At 45.3% G+C, this 13,212-nt stretch overlaps 1 protein-coding gene across 1 annotated transcript in view; it reads left to right on the top strand.

The window, feature by feature from the left end:
• Positions 1 to 13,212, top strand: part of LOC137290570 (probable lysosomal cobalamin transporter) — a 36,013-nt gene that overhangs the window by 10,497 nt on the left and 12,304 nt on the right. The gene's annotated exons all lie outside the window — the stretch shown is intronic.

Below are 13,212 nucleotides of genomic sequence, written 5' to 3'. Positions count from 1 at the left end.
GGTTGCGATAGTGAACTATGTACTTGGTCTTATTCATTAAGTTAGGCACGAGTTTCTCAACGTCCGCCACACGACCACCTGACAAGTTATGTTGGTACTCAGACATCCAGTCTGTGTTAACCTTCATACGTTCGGGCGCAAGGGGATAGCTGTTGTGCGATGTGTGTAATTCCTTGGGATACTCTAAGTCAACTTCGAGGATATACCCTTTGTTCGAATCTGGTGCAATGCTCATAACATCAACGTGGGGTACCCATTCGAATCCCCCTGTAGGTAGATACTGGCTCATGGCCCAGCCGTACAGGTTATTTGCGTCGAGGTAGAGAATGTGATTGGTTGGTTTGTTAGGATCGTAACCTTTCACGTATTGATTATTTGCTTTAGCGTATCGTTTGGATGCCATGGAAATACCACCTCGCAAGCCTTTCTCAATGAATAGGTGCATGTCGTAATCTGTGAGCAATTCCAAATTAACTCCGGTCTTTTTAAGCAAGGCGTCCCACGACAGACCTGGGCTGGTGTAATACCATGCGGGGTCGAGTTTATACTGCTTTAAACAGGTCCGCCTGAACGTTTCAAACACGTCGGCTAACAGCAGTACATCTGTCCTCAAGTACAGGTCGTGATAATCGCCAAGGTTCTTACAACCAAGTTTATTCCATACGTTAATCGCGTGCGAGTAATCGTCTCGTGAGACGGACGCCTCATTCAGCTTGCTATAAAAGCAGTCGATAGGAGGTAGTCTGGTCTCTGTGAACTTAGCCCAGCTATCCATGTACTCATATGGGTACACGCCCTTCCTCATGAGCAGGTGTCTAGTCTCGGCGTCTGTGTAGCGATCTGTAATAGGGAAGGTATTGTTGGCCTTGACCAGACTGTCGAGTGACGACAGGAGGAATTGAAACGAGTCAATGAACCTAAGTCCGTTTAAGCTGAAGGAGATGTATCTCTCCATGTTGTTTGGGATGCACGATATATTACCATCGATTTTCGCGATGGCCTGCATGATCAAGTGAGAGTCGTATCCTCTCAAGTTGTGAAAGACAACGGGGATGTTTATTGTCTTAGGGTTGATTTTAAGTTTGAGGTTGCACGCGTTGTGAGCGGCGCCTCTATACTTACCAGTTATGTGGCAGTGATCTCTCACCGAATCACCGTTAAGTGGTGAGTCGCACACGTGACAGTTAGTGCTACTGGCGTGAGCTAGCATGTCGGCTCTGGTCATACGCATTGGAGTGATTTTATACAATGCATTCCTAATAATTTTTTCTTCCTCCTGCAAGCACTTTAGAAACCTTTCAGCCGCGTCAGGACCCCTATACACTACCGGAGCTTTCGTTTCCCCGTCACAACGGACGACAATGTATCCAAACGAACAGGCTTTATGCTCTTGTGTTTTGTGTGTGAAACTCCCACTAGTGGATGATTCCCCTACAATTAAGGCTTCGAAGTCGGCGTATATAATATAAGGCACAGACATTTGATTCTTGTGATTGTCGAATTTTAGGATATTTTCACCTTCCTTAGGCATTTCGACTCGTATGGCCGTCTGCCCAACACCTTGGCAATCCTCCAGGTGGGATTCTAATAAATCAGCCCGACTGAAACAGTGTAGGCATCGTACACAAAAGTGTTTTTCCCCAACGTGTTTCGACTGGTCGTGCAACAACCGGCTGAGATGTTTTATCCACGTGTAGTGATACGTTTCACCTTTTTGAATCATGAATAAATTAATAACTTGACAATCCTTCACCGGGCTGACCCTGTGTATTATTGTTGTATTACCTTCGTGTCCAAAGACATTTATAGCCAGATTATTCTGTTTTTCTACTTTAGTGATCTGGGATATTGGGGTGGGTTCATCTATACCATCCCAGTTGAGCCCATCGTCCTGTGGATAATTAGAAGGCCTGTTCGGATTAGTGGCAGCTGGAAATATGGCTGACCTGATAGATAACCTCAGGCAATCGTTTCCTCTATTCTTAACGTTTACTATGGCTTGTTTGTTCTTATAGTAGGGAGGCAAGTCTAGGTATGACCCACCTCTGAACGGCACGTATTTAGCTATGTCTAGATAGACGTTATCGATTTTATCTACAGCCCACCCGGACCCCATGTGTGTGTAGCGTTCTAGGTATTCTCGTATCTGCTGAAAACTATTATCGATTGATGCGTCAATGGTCTCTGTATGTGTGACGACCTCTTGTTTACCTCGGAAGTAAGGCTGGAAATACTCAGTGACCCCTGTGGTGCCCTCCTTATCGAGCGACATTTTCACTGTGATCTGAAACTTGATACTTCCTAGATTATTTAGTTCCTGGTTGACCTTATCAGCTATCAGAGGCTTAATATCTGTAATGTCTATGTTTCTATCAACACGCATGCGCCAACCTCTCAAATAATTGCCTACGGCGTGCTCAGTGCGCACGAACTGTAGGTCAATAGCTCTATTCTGTCGTAATAATTCTACAAGCTGTGGTTTTCTCATACGAGAATACCCGCCTAAACCCAAATCGTGTGCCTCGGTTTTCAGTTGTTTTACAGTTGGACGTGCTACTGGGGCATGTGATAACAATGCGGTTAACCCGGCTTTCCCCAGTTTTGAATAACCCGTGTATCCAAGTTGTTTCGCTTGAGCTTTTAACTGTTTTACCGTAGGAGGGATTTCTAAACCTAGTAATCTCAACAATGCTGGCTTCCGCATTCTAGAATACCCGATAACACCTCTCTGCTTTGCGGCCCGCTTGAGCTCGCGCACAGTAGCCATAGTGTTTACACCTAAGAGAATCAATGTCTAATTGGTCGGCAGTAACTCTTAAAAAATATTTTCTGGTGGCCGGGTACAATTCTAGACATTCTGTCAAATCGTCCCACGTACCTGGTAAAATATATAGTGTGGCTGTTTCAATCCAGTACTCGCCTTGGGTATAGTATTCCTTGTATTCACTTATACTCGAAAAACGTTCTATATGGTATTGAGACGCGATATCCCGCTCCCATTCGAAGGGGTGAGTATACTTAACACCCTCTTTAATCCATACCACGTCCACTATTATCTTAAATCTGAAGCTACCCCATAAGGCCAGTTCATATTTGAATATGTTTTCCACAGACATAGCTATACGTAGGTGTGTATAATCTCTAATTGGAGTCTATCTTGAGCAGTCGCCTACGTTCTTTTATGTAGCCTTTTTTATTCTCGTATATGAGTTGATGTCTGACTACGTTCGCTCCGTGAGCTTTACATAAACAGTAGTGTCCTTTAACCCCGATACCACACACAGAACACGTGTAGTTAGGACTTCCCATATGGAAACAACAGAACCCCTGATTCCTGCATTTCCTACCACAGGCCTCGGTCTTCCCCATAAGTATATATTCGCATCGGTATGGAGCGGGTCTCATGTTTACTTATATAGGTATTTTAGTTTAATTGCTTTGCAACCAACGCAGTAGCTGCTATACCCAACACTATGAAGCCCAGTTCACGATTCATTTGTCCCTTGGATGGTGTGTAGTACTGAGCGAGTGTGGGTTTATTGAGCGCTTCCAATCGTTTACCAGTTAGTAGGTAGTATTCTTTCATTGCTTCATCGACATCTTTGAATGTTTGAACGGCATGGTTTTCACGCGTGAGTTGTTCATTAATAAAATCGATCCTCTGGAGGCGTTTTTTAGCGTACTCGGCCTGTGCTCTTTGTAGTTTCTCAGTAGCGAGATCGTGTCGCTTCCTTTCTTCCTGTATTTCAGCCGCGTGATCATCTCGTAGTTTCGAGAAGAGGAAATTACTCCCGGAAAATGCCAGGGCATTCACTAACGCCCCACCGACCATCATAGCTATCGTGGCCATCCCTATATTTATTTCATTATATTATCAGGTATGATCCCTTGTTTTACTAGGATGTCTTTTGTGGCCATCGCCATACCAAGGTTCATTATGAGCATACCCATATCCTGCAGGTTGAAATCTAGCTTGATAGTTGGTTGTTTAAGCACCATTTTAGTTAACCGAGCGTACCCTACTGCTAGACTAGCTACCACTGTGGCGTGGTATGCGTCGTTGACGAACGTTTTCCCCTCAGACATTATGTATATGATATAAAATATTAAAATTATAACATGATATGCGGGTCTACCATGGGGGATACCCCCATACCCCCACTGTTGTGGGTGGGGGGCTCACTGTTGGGTGGTGGCTCACTGTGGGAGGCGTATAACCATGTTATAACCACGGCAGCAGTTACACCTACAGCCAACAACAGTCGGGTTGGATTGGTCACTTTATGTTGGTTACACCACCGTTTTTTACCGGCAGCTACTCTCTTAGGATTCTTCTGTCTGGTTACTGTTGGAGGTACCTCCACTGAAGGGGTCACTGTTGGGGGTGGGGTCTCCTCCATCACTGTTGGGGGTACCTCCACTGGGGTTTCCTGTGCAGCATCCATCTATACTATTATTATTATTCTTTCTCTCAAATTGACAATGTTTTGCCGTGATAATCGCCGCCGTCACTGGAGCCAACAACATACCATATTTGTGGTACAACCCGCAGCTGATAGAGCTCACGGCGTGTTCGATAAAAGGGTCTTTATCTAGGTCTTCCCACAGGTAAAGTCGGCGCTCTGGTGGAATGGGAAGGAAATGTGACACAATACCGGTGTACATCTGGGTCATAGCCGATCCTATTGTCTTTGTCATTTCTGCTCCGAGCCGGGACTCGTATCTAGCGTACAGCTTATCGATTTCTTCGGCTGACATTTTGTTAATTTTATCTGGAGTGTAGTCTCCAAAGTAATGTTTGGCTTTGCCTCCAACAGCCAACGCCACCAGTTTCTCTCGCTTGTCATCAGTGGGGCCTGCGGGCGGCGTGGGGGAACCCTCCACAGACAATTGTTCGAGCAATTCCTCACACTCCATCTTATAATATAACAAGTAAGATTTAGTTTTAACTATATAATACCCGATACAGACAAAACACAGAGAAATGAAGGTTAAGTTGCACACGACAAATACTTCGAATATCATAGCTATATGCTTAGCTTTGCTTAGCTTTAGCTTAGCTTTAGCTTAGCTTTGCTTAGCTTTGCTTAGCTTTGCTTAGCTTTGCTTAGCATACTATATAAGCCACGGGTTGGTCGGTCTTTAGCACGAGCTTAGCGTGTTTAGTTTCAGCGAGCTGTTTCTTCACCCGTTCCCGTTCTAATTTACTCATCACATCGTTCTCTCTCAAACACTCCTCGAACGAATCCCTATCCTTGCAGTGAAATAAGGCCACCCATCGCGTCTGCTCCCTGAGGTCTTTCAACACCGAGTTGAACTTCTGCGTTAGCACCCAGACGCTGTGATTTGCATGCCGGCCGGAGAAGGCCAGGTACGATAGCATGTCTCTCTTTTTTGTTATCTCGCGATTAGCGCTGCAGTCGTCCAGTATAAACAGCGTCGGTTCCCCTTTAAATTTCTCGTGAAGAGCTTTCAACCAGTCCTGCAGGCGTGTTCCAGGGTCGATTTTGTGTACGTCCGGGTCCGTCATCACCCAAGGTCGCGCGTACGTTTTATTCATGCTCAGAGTAGGGCACATGATAACGATGTTATCGAACACATCCTTGTAGTAACCCTCCAACATATCCAACACGAAAACGGTCTTCCCACAGCCAGTCTGCCCGCATATGATAGCGCAGTGTGGGTCAGTGGGGAGGGGGAGACCCCCACACCCCCCAGAGGTTGGTAGTTTATTGGGGGGGTACCCCCCACTAGTAGATGGCTTGCACGAATCTCCCATTGTCTATATTAAGTTGCGCGTCCATAATAACGTACAGATATAATTTCAACTTACCAGCGGTTTGAGCCTTCTTAGTAATCTGGATAGTTATCCCTTCGCTACCGTTATCTATACGGCGCCCGCTACCGTGCAGTTTATCATCATCCGTGGACCGCATGTCCAACCATAGGGCGTACTTGGTGGTCAGGTATTCACCGATCTGCACAGAGCCTAGGTCCAGGTCCTTTGTTATGTAGTCCCCCACTGGTAGCTTTTTTATCTCATCCCACTGCTGGTGTGGTCTCATACCATGACTGAACAGCTGGTTGGGCACGCCCTCGATGGTCACTTCCACCTTTTCAATCTCGGGGTTGAAAAACTTCTCGCTGTCCCTCCGGAATGGATCGTAATCCTCCACGGGGACGACCAGGATACCTTTCATCGATCGCGCCGGCACGTTCAGGTTGATATTCCACACAGTGTCGCTCTTATCTCGCACGACTGATCTATGCCTCAGTACGCGATCGTACAGGATAGCCATCTTTCCAGAATACTGGCTTCGAACCTGCCTGGCCAGCTCCGGGCTAGTGACCATGTCGAACTCCAGAGAGATGTTGTCTATGGCATAACTGGCCTCATCACCGTTCGGCGTACGCACTACTTTGCTATAGTCGTTAAACGTGAGCTCGTATTCTAGCCTATCACCCAGCGCGGCCTGGTAAAACGGCGCGTGTCCCGTGAGCAACTCGAAGTCGAGCGGCACGCAGAATCGATTCCCGTATGCTAGAGCTATGGCCTTTTCACCGTCCGATAGCTTGTCTTGCTGGTCTTGCGTGAAGACATACCCTATGCGCGCCCGGGTTGATTTGCTGATACCCTGGTACACATCATTGACTCGTTCTCTCTCGCTTTTCCAGAGATCCTTGTAGCAGTGAAACACGTCGCTGTCGTCGATACTCAGTACCTCGTTACCGCTGATCTTGACGGTCGTTTTCTTGATGATAGCTCGACCCACGTTCCGCACTAGCTCGCGTTTGTCGTTGTCGGAGGTCAACGTGATATTGAACGCCAGTCGAACAGTGCCTGGTACAATGAGGTCATTCTCACCAAGGTTTGGAAATCTAACCAGCAGAGTTTGGTTCTGGTCTATCTTGCTGGGATTGTTGGTGATGGTCACCGACTGTCGCACGGCTCTGGCACCTAATGGCTCTCTTAATTTTCTGAAAGGATCTAATTTTCTACCGTACATTGTTATATATAAATAAAATATATTTAAATACTAATGGATGAAGACATACCTATGGATGATATGCGGGGCGCTAGTGCCCAGGTATACGATGATGAGCAGGAGACCTCATTTACTAGTTTGCCATTGAGCCAACAACTTTTAGAAACAACGGTAAATGATTATTACGAAGGATTAAAAAGCGATAAAAACTACGTTGAACCAAAGGGTCGAGACTACAATAATTTTTTTATTGATAAAAAGGGTGTTCTACGTCTTAAGTCTGCCCCAGAGGTCAACCTCTTTAACAAGATCAATAAAAAACCACTGGCCTTGTCAACTCTAGCCAGCCGCAATGGTGGTGGCGAATTTATCATTAAACATCTAAACATGCCTGATTACGGTGGTGCAATACCTAAGACCGTTAAAGAAGATCTTCAAGCTACCAGATCCCACCTCACCACTATAGATGAAATGACGCCAGAGCGTGCTACAGAAGCCTCGGACAGCATAGAAAAACTGTTGAGCACCTACTGGGACAAACCGTTACCGGGGTTTGACTTTCCGGTAAGGGAACTGTACGGCTTAGACGAAGCCGTGAAACGCGTGCGTGGAGAACTCGTGAACAACATGGGGAAACTGAACGAAATCGACGAGCACATCGCTAGGGAAAAAACCAAACTCACCGAAACTGACGACGATGATATGAAGAATCGTATCAATGAACGACTACGCGATTTAGAAGACGAGAGACGTACACGATTGGAAGCCGCTTCCTCGAATCGTGAACATCTTCGATCCCAGATCAGTCGCATTCGGGAAACAATCGATAGAATACTGAACGAAGATACAACTTTAGCCAACAGGATTCGGATATTATTCCGGGAGCAAGGGATCACCATCGCCAGCATTCTGACTGCATTGGGTTTAATCATATCAACCCTGGTGGTGTCATTGGTGGGGGGTGCCCCCACACCCCCAAGTGCCGGCGGTGGAACTCCAAATGGCGGTGGGAGTGTTAAAGACTGGATTAAAAAACTCGGGGAAGGCCTAGCTAAACTGGCTGGTAAAGCCGCCGAAGCCCTTCCCGGCATCCTGGGTAGCATCGTCTCGTGGTTGTTGAGCGCTCTGTCTAAAACTGCCATGTGGCTCAGTCAAAACCTGTGGGCAGCCATCGTCGCCGTGGCGGGTCTGGTGTACGTAGCGGCTAAGAAATCTTTAACCAAATAAGTCCCAAAGTTACCCCGCCAACCACTAGGGCTGTTTTATTATCAATATGCTGCTGATAGGTGGTGGAAACCCCCACACCCCCCGGGGGTACCTCCACATGAACTTTAGGCTCCGGTGGTGGCGCAACTATACCCGTTTCACGTGGTTGGGTGTGTGGGATATGTGGGGTGTTAATATCGGGGTTGATACCCAACTTTTGATCCTTCGTGGCTATGACTATTTCGTTGTTATAACCCACCACTTTTTTTATTCTAAGTTGCATATCACTCGGGGCCATGTATAACCCCACGCCGAACACGTAATTGACTTTCGATCTGGCGTATTCTAACACGTTTTGGTAACGGTCGATAGCCCTCGGGAGATCAACTGGTGAATTGATAGCATCATCAACGTTGGAAACGAATTGTGTCTGAGCGTCGTAAGCAGTTCCCTTACCGAGGATGTTAGAACGCGTCATCGACTGCGCACCCAACAGCGCCCACACGTACGTTCGAATCGAGTCGTTCAAGCGTATTGTACCAGCACGAGTGAATCCTTTCGATGTTTTTGAGATCATTTTAGTCCAGGCTGTGGCTGCATCAGGACTGGTTTGCTTTATACAGCTGACATGGATCTTTTCATTCGTTGTGGGGCCTGTAAATGTATGACGGTTTGGGTTGTATGAACCATCTTTAGAACCGGCATAATATGTTCCGGACCTGTAGAAGTACACGAGAACTATACCGAGACCATGGTTCACACCAGGAAGGCGAAAGTCTTTATTCGTTGGAATCTCAAACTCCCCACAAATACGTTCATAAGCGCGTCTATCATAGGGGTTATTCGTCATACTCCACGCTTTATCTTGGGGAAGAGGAGCACTTATTTCCTTCAATATTCGTCTCGTTTGATAATAAATATGAAACAAAACAACCGCCTTACTCAGTTCGTCTATACCATAGTCTGGTGTCACACCCGACCCTGTCGTCGCACACCACACAGCAAAGTTGAGTTGGTTCTGCCAAAACTGCATTGGGTTTTGATTCCAGTTTACCACCGCCTGCGCGTTATTAACGGACACGACATACTTTTCAAAGATATCAATAAAGGTTGTTTTAAACCCCGTACCATCTGCATTCACCACGATTTTCAAGTGTGCTAAATCCATATTATATTATATAATTTATATATTATAATATGTACATAACACTTCCAGGAATAACTAGCGGTGAGGCCGTTCAGCTGACGCACGCGATCGATAACACGTCAGGTCAACTCGAAGTCGCACTCTGCGATATCACCTACCTACCGCAATGGACTAACATTAATATCAGCAACAATAAGCTGTTCGTCAGTGGAACTCGCAGTCAGATAACTGACGGTTACTACAGCGTGTGCTCGCTAAACGACGAGGTCTTCAAACCCCTGGGAGCCGAACTCAAGATGAACGACTCAAACGGCACAGTGGTGTTAATCAACAACGGAAGAACCTCCTTGAGGCTAGGCCGACCATTAGCGAGGATACTCGGTATGTCTCCTGACGAGATAAAACCAACAACAACCGTCACAGGCACGAAGTTACCCGACCTAGTACCGTACCGAGAGCTGTACATTCATCTCGGTCAGGTGAGCACAACGTATAACATTCAAGGAGGCCACCCTTCCACTATACTGAGAGCAGTGCCGGTGAAAACTGAGAAATTCAACGACGGTAGAACCGAGTCATTTTCACCACGGCAGTATAAGAGATTAACCCAGGGCAACATACCTGAGCTGACAATATCGGTGTTAGATATAAATCATAATCCTGTAAATATAGGATACCTCAGCTTAACGCTTCACGTAACATGACCAGCGCACAAGGACCCGGAGTGAAAAAATGCGTCAATATCGGGATCTCCGACCTCGGAGACACACGCGGTTTCGACGCTCCCGGAGTAGATGGTAAAACGTACGCCTTGCAACTGAAAAACAACATTTACAAACGCGTTGAAGTCTCCTCCGGTGGAGCCCTAAGTGATATGATAGATACCACAGGGGCAACAGCCAACACTAAGTACGCCCTCGTCAACACCGGTGATGACAACTGGAGAATATACCCATCATTCGGAGGTAAACTGTTCGACTTAGACGATGTTGAGAGCACTACCGTCGTCAAAAACAAACCATATATGCTCGTCTTCACCGAAGATGACAAGTGGGTGTTGTTACCCGATAACAAATGGTTTCTCAATATTAGACTCGTCTCCCCTTACGTGTTCACGGATAACAAAGACAACCACCTAAACAAAGTCGTGAACAATGGAACCCTGCTCGTGGCTTACGTCCCAACTCAGAGACGTAGCATAGTCGTCAGCCCAGTCAACACTATAGCAGCCCACATGCTATCGAGTAAACCGGCCATGCAAAACGTGAAATTGCAGTTGGTGTCTGAATTCGAAGGCGTGGTTAAGATACTAGAGAGTCTACCGGCAAACTCAACACTATTCATCAAAGTCTACCTAGGGGAACCATCGGGGAATGATGTCGAGATCGTGAAGGGGATCAAACTCGGGTGGGTGAAACGACACCAGTTTCAAGTTTGCAACGTTTACGTGTGGGTGGGTGTCGACTCCAAGACCAGTCTGCAGGGGGTCAACGTGATCGTAGAAAACAAGATATCACTAATCAATATCTTCCTGCCTGACAACATACACTTCATGGGTATTAAGTTAACCCCTGAATTATTATCAGAAAACCAGTTGGAAATTATATCGTAATAGTATAATAATGACTAGTCATCATCCCAACACTACACTTAACGACCTGGGAGATACAGAGGGATTCGATCAGCCTGGTGAGGAAGGTGAATTATACATCCTACAATTCGAAGACAACGTGTACAAACGGGTGTCGTTATTAGATTTTAAAGAGCCTAAATGGCTGCTCAACTTAACACCCACCTCACCTTATATCACATTAACTGAAGTGGGGCGTATCTCTAAGATTAGGAATAACGGTATCTGGGTCGGGGATTTCATTCCGGAGAGGACATTAATAAGAAGTAGCATAAATGGGTTATCGGCTCCATTCGAAAATAAATTAACATTTAGTAATCCTGAAATAATAACCCCCCCTTTCACACTCATCATAGAAGTCTTCTTTGAGTATTCAGACAATGGAGACCGCCCAATAAGACACCAAATTTTACCCGGGGTGGCAATAGGCTGGTTTAGCATACACAAAGGCGAATATTGTCGTATTGTTATACAACAGGATACCACGGGTCCTATAAACCGCTTAATAAGCCTCAGTGGGGTTCATTCTATACCAATAAATCCTATTAGCCTCTCACCTATTACCCTGACTAACAGTCTAGAACTTATAGACTTCAAATACATTGATAGAATATTAACTGAACCCCAATTAAAATATCTTTCAAAATATATATTATAGGATGGGTCTGTACCCAGTCGTAGAGGAAGTAGCGAAGACGTTGGAAACCGTAGATGGGTTCCGCTTGAGGCAGTTATGTGATGTAAAACGTCAACTAGAACAAGACCGTGACACGCGGAAAGCACTATGTAAAAAATACAATAGAGCTTTCAATATCGTGGATGGGGCTGACACTACCCTTATGGCAACCAGCATGGGACTAGGGGCGGCAGGCGTTGGGTTGTTAACCACCATCGTGGCTGCACCTATAGTGCTAGGTATTGAAATAACGGCTGGGGTGACAGGGTTGGTAGGGTTGGCGCTTAAGTTAGTATCACGCAGACTTAATCGTAAGGCATTGAAACACGACGAGATCAGGGTTCTGGCTGAAGCAAAACTCAACACAGTGAGTGAGCGAATTTCCACGGCACTCTCTGACAGTAAGATCTCAGAAGAGGAGTTTAGTTCAATCCTCTCTGAACTCAAAAAATATAACGGAATGAAACAAGATATTCGATCCAAGTCTCGTAAGTCTGCTATCAGCGAGGACGAGAAAAAAAAGTACATAGCACAGGGAATACAAAAAGCCCAGCAAGCCTTTATTATGAACACCAAAGAGATCGTAGGCGGTTCACGTTAAACTGTTTCATCGATATAAACATAACATAGCCGTAAGCGAGCCACCGATCCTATATGGTCAGTCAAAACTTACAACATAGATAAAGTGGATATAAAAGCCGACGAACCTAACTTGTACTACTTGAGGGGTGGGCCGGGTAGGGGGTTTGTAAGAGAAGAATTATTGATCGTACCGTACGGCACAGTGTTACCGCCTGCCAAGTCACGGTAAACGTGATGGCGTGGCTTTGTAGTAGGGGCAATAATAGCAAGAGCTAAGGGTCCCACCAAAGCCTCATTTAGTAAATGAGGCTTTTTAGAGGGGTTTTTGAAAAGTGTTTTCGGACTATCATTCCCTATACTACTGCACAATCTGCAACAGCAAATTTCACATCCAGTGTAAAATGATGCAACCTTCTACTTAAAAATGATGACCATTATACCATGAACATAAACTTCCTGGAGCCTTCACAAAATATTCAGTCTTGACTTGTACTTGTAAGTGAAGGGAGTTACGTAAGTATTAGACTCGTTTTCAGGCCCTGACAACTTCAAAGATATGTTCCATTGTCAAGTGTTTCGAACACTCTAACAGTAGTTAAAAAATCGTTTATGTTTGATTCTGAGAAAATGTTATCAATTGCCTGGTCATTGTGACCTATCTTTGGTTATATCAGTTTATCTGAACTCCACAGATAGGTGAACACCTGTTTTGTAGCATTGAGCTCTACCTCAGAAAGTACTGGAATCTGAACTTTATTAAGAAAGTAGAATCCCAAATGTTACATGTTGCATTTGACCTCTTACTAAATGGCATGTTGTATTCATGTGAACATTATGAATATTACTGTAAGTGTTAAAATACAATTAGAATTAGATAAAAAAAATGGCGACCTAAGCATAATAAAAAATAATCCCAGAAATACATGTGCTATGTTATAAACCAAGCATACTGTGTACACACTGTTTGTGTCGCTTTGTGTGTGAT

This window comes from Haliotis asinina, chromosome 7 (assembly GCF_037392515.1).
Source record: "Haliotis asinina isolate JCU_RB_2024 chromosome 7, JCU_Hal_asi_v2, whole genome shotgun sequence".
NCBI classification, from domain to species: domain Eukaryota; kingdom Metazoa; phylum Mollusca; class Gastropoda; order Lepetellida; family Haliotidae; genus Haliotis; species Haliotis asinina.
This window is presented reverse-complemented; position numbering and strand designations above follow the sequence as displayed.